This window comes from Colobus angolensis, unplaced genomic scaffold (assembly GCF_000951035.1).
Source record: "Colobus angolensis palliatus isolate OR3802 unplaced genomic scaffold, Cang.pa_1.0 Scaffold176, whole genome shotgun sequence".
In the NCBI taxonomy this organism is placed as follows: domain Eukaryota; kingdom Metazoa; phylum Chordata; class Mammalia; order Primates; family Cercopithecidae; genus Colobus; species Colobus angolensis.
Window position 1 is genome coordinate 1,117,097 of NW_012114888.1, and position 4,011 is coordinate 1,121,107.

General features: G+C 50.6%; 1 pseudogene; it reads left to right on the plus strand.

Annotated features, from left to right (window-relative positions):
* Positions 1-1,282: 1,282 nt before the first annotated feature.
* On the plus strand, positions 1,283-2,895 carry LOC105509493 (annotated as a pseudogene).
* The last annotated feature ends 1,116 nt before the right edge of the window (positions 2,896-4,011 follow it).

The following is a 4,011-nucleotide window of genomic DNA, read 5'->3' on the forward strand; positions in this document are numbered from 1 at the left end:
TATGTGTCAAAGAGCTGTGGTTAATTGAAATCCATGACTGTACTGTATATTGCAGACCTCTGTACTTTTTTTTTTTTTTAAACAAGGTCTCTTTCTATTGCCTAGGTTCCAGGCTACAGCCTCATTCTCCCAGGATTAAACAAACCTCTGACCTCAGCCTCTTGAGCAGCTGGGACTACAGGTGCATGCCACCACGCCTGACTAATTTTTAATTTTTTTGTAGAGATAGAGTCTCACTATGTTACCCAGATTGCTCTCAAAACTCCTAGGCTCAAGCGATCCTCCCACCTCAGCCTCCCAAAGTTCTGGAATTACAGGCATGAGCCACTGCACCTGGCTTTCTTTACTCTTAATAGTAACATAGCTATCACCTTTTGCTCTTATCTTGCCAACCAGTGTTTAGCAGACATACTTTAACTGATTTTAGAGGTAAATATATGGAAACTGAGAATGCATAAAATGTTACAGAATACACTTTGTGGTCCTGAAATGCTGTGGTATATCCATTAATTAACTCTTGGCTGAGTACCTGCTATGTGCCAGATTCTGTCTAGCACTGTAGTAGGTGATAGAAATAAAGTGTCTTTTTTTTCTTTTCTTTTCTTTCTTTCTTTTCTTTTTTTTTTTTTTTTTTAAGACAGAGTTTTGCTCTTGCCCCCCAGGCTGGAGTGCAATGGTGCTTTCTCTGCTCACTGCAACCTCCACCTCCTTGGTTCAAGCGATTCTCAAGACTCAGCCTCCCAAGTACCTGGGATTACGGGCACCAGCTACCAGGCCGGGCTAATTTTTGTATTTTTAGTAGAGACAGGGTTTCACCCTGTTGGGTTTCCCAATATTGGCCCGGCGCAGTGGCTCACGCCTGTAATCCCAGCACTTTGAGATTACAGGCCAAGGCGGGAGAATTATCTGAGGTCAGGAGTTCGAGACCAGCCTGGCCAACACGGTGAAACTCCGTCTCTACTAAAAATACAAAAAACTGGCGCAGGCAGTGCTCCCAGGCAGCAGCGGCGGCAGTGGGAGGTTCAGTTGTCCCCCGTTGGCCCCGCAGCGCCGCACTAGGCGGCCGCCATTGCAGTATGTTTCCACTTGCTTTTTAAAGACAGAAAGCTCATGGTGCAAATTGTTATCTCCAGGGAATCCCTGTGCTGATCCTGTATGGGAAAATTATCCACCTGGAGAAACCTTTTGCAGTCCTTGTCAAACACACTCTTGGGTATCAGGACTGTGATGAGCTTGGCCGCAAGACTGGCACTCGGTACCTGGTGAGAGCACTCATCAAAGACAGGATCCTTTTCAAAACCTGCCCCAAGCGCATTATCACCAGCGTTCCCAAGAAAGTATGAAAGAGCCTCGGATTTTCCCTAGAGAGCGGCCAACTCCTTGGACTCGTGCTCAGCTGCCACCTCTAGGACGGCTGGACGGTTCCCTGGGACCACAGTGGGGTCCTGTTCTGAACACAGGCCACCCACTGGGTGTGAACTCAGATCCCTTCCTTATGGCGGCCGGTTTTCTTGGTGGAAATCTGGCCCCATTTCCAAGGAACCCATTTCCTTTTCCAGCTTCATCAGGCTCATTGGCTTCAAATCCAGCGGCTGGTGCTTGTGACCCAAGCATGGCTTCTTTTCCAGGAGGGATGAATCCCACTGGCACAGGTGTAGTTTCTTTCCCAAGGCCTGGTGGCCTCTTGGGGCCAGGCCTGAGACGAGTCCCCACCCTAAACCCTAGGACAGGGGCTCTTCCAGGCCCGGGGCCTCTGTCTAACCCCAGGTTAGGGGGTCTCCCAGGACCAGGTCCTATGTCCAACCTAAGGGCAGGTGGTCTCCTGGGAGCAGGTCCCGACCCCAGAAGTGGTGGTCCCATGGGCCCTAGATCTGGACCTAACCTGAGAGCAGGTATTCTGTTGACCTTCAGGAATGGTCCTCCCAATTCTAGGCCAGTTGGCCTGGGCCCAGGACCTAACCCCAATCTGAGATCAGGCTTTTTAGGGACAAACCCTGCCCCCAGGTTAGGTGTGTTTCCAGGCCCAGGCCTTGGGCCCAATCCAAGACCAAGTGGCCTGGGCCCGGGCTCTAATCTAGATGCCAGAGCAGGTGGTTTCTTGGGCACAGGACCTGGTCTTAAGAATGGTTGGACCTCAAGGCCTCCATCTTGTCCCCATTCTAAGAGCAGCAGGTCTTTTAGGAGCAAATTCAGCTTCTTTGTCACAGGGTTCTGGAAACATGGGCACAAGCCCATCTTCCATGGCAAGAGTACCTGGCCCCATGGGCCCAAACTCGGGTCCTGGCTCTTGCGGAATTGGCCTTCCAGGGCCAAATCCATCTCCCATGTCAAGGGCTCCTGGCTCCATAGACCCTAATTCAGCTCATTTCTAGGCCAGAGAGCCCCATGGGTAAATGCTAATCCTTTTCCCAGGGGAGCAGGTTCATTTGCCTTCTCTCAGTCTTCTGGCACATTGACATCAAATCCAGCTACCTTCCAAAGGTCCGCTGGCCTCCAGGGCTCAAATCCAACAGTTTTCCCAAGAGCCTCTGGGCCACTTGGCCCCAACCCAGCTAACTTCCCAAGAACCACTGGCCTGCAGGGTCCGAGTCTGACTACCTTCCCAAGGTCTACCGGCCCATTAGGCCTCAGTCAAGTTACTTTCTCCAGGTCAGCTGCCAGGCACCTGGGCTCTTCTCCAGCAGGCCCTATGGGTATCAACCCAGCTCCTTTCGCAAGGCCAACTGGGACCCTGGGGCTCAACCCAGCTTCCCTTCCAAGGATGAATGGCCCTGCAGGCAAGAGTTTGGTCCCATTTCCTAGAGTGGGAAGCCTCCCTGGCACAAACCCAGCTGCTGTCCCAGACCAGGGGGTCCAATGGCTGCAGTGTCCCCAAATGGAATGTTACTCCCTTAAACACCATTTTCCCTCCAGGACCACCTTAATTTCTAGGCACCGTGGTTCTCAGCAGGGGCTACCTCTTAGGTAAAAGGGTAGTTGTGGAGTTACATTCTGAAGAACATAGCTGGGCCTTAAGCTCAAATGAGCCATCTTTTTCCTCTGCATTTTTCTTGACTGAAGGTGAGATGTTATTTCTGGCATGTGAACTGTGGCAGGTGGGAATAATCCTGGCCTTGAGAGAAAGGATCTCCAGCCTCCCAGAAGCCTGCTGTGCTTTCATCACACAGTTTTCTGCCCATTGTTTCCTACTCGTTTCTTGAATTGTTCTTGTGGACTTTTCCTCAAGGATACATTGGCCTGCAGGTCCCAGTTCACATGTAGTCCCCTGCTCACCATTGGAGAATCAGCTCGCTGCTCTCTAGAAATGTGACGTTGGTGAACAGATCATTCTTCCATAGCTCTGACCTGGGCAGCTTGGACCTGGTCATCCTCTACCACCATACTTTTCCCTGGGGGCTTGAACACAGAACAGGGAGATGGACAACCACTTCAAAGACCCACCAAATGCAGTTTCTGCTTGACTGACTGGGCCTGCAGCTCCCTTCTCCTGGGACTTAGAGGTAGGCAGATTTAAGGCTCCTCTACTCATCCAGCTCCCTCTTCACTGGTATTCCCAATCAAAGAACCTCAAAATTTAAACTGATGTGGATGGGAATATGGGAATTGGGGTGAGGGGGATGAAGGGAAGAAATCACTGTGCCTCGTTCAGCCTGCTGTGAAAGGATGGTTGGTGGTTTTCCTGCATTGTATCTTTTCTTACTGTTTCTTTAATAAATGGGATGAGAAGGCAAAAAACAAAAACAAAAACAAAACACTTAGCCAGGCATGGTGGTGCACGCCTGTAATCCCAGCTACTCGGGAGGCTGAGGCAGGAGAATTTCTTGAACCCAGGAGGCAAAGGTTGCAGTGAACCAAGATTGCGCCACTGCGCTCCAGCCTGGGCGATACAGTGAGACTCCATCACACACAAAAAAAATCAGCATATCTTGGTGGATCACAGACCACACTCTGGGCTCAGGGAGATGTGGGTTCAAATCCAACTCTACCAGCTCATGACTATGAGTTATAGCC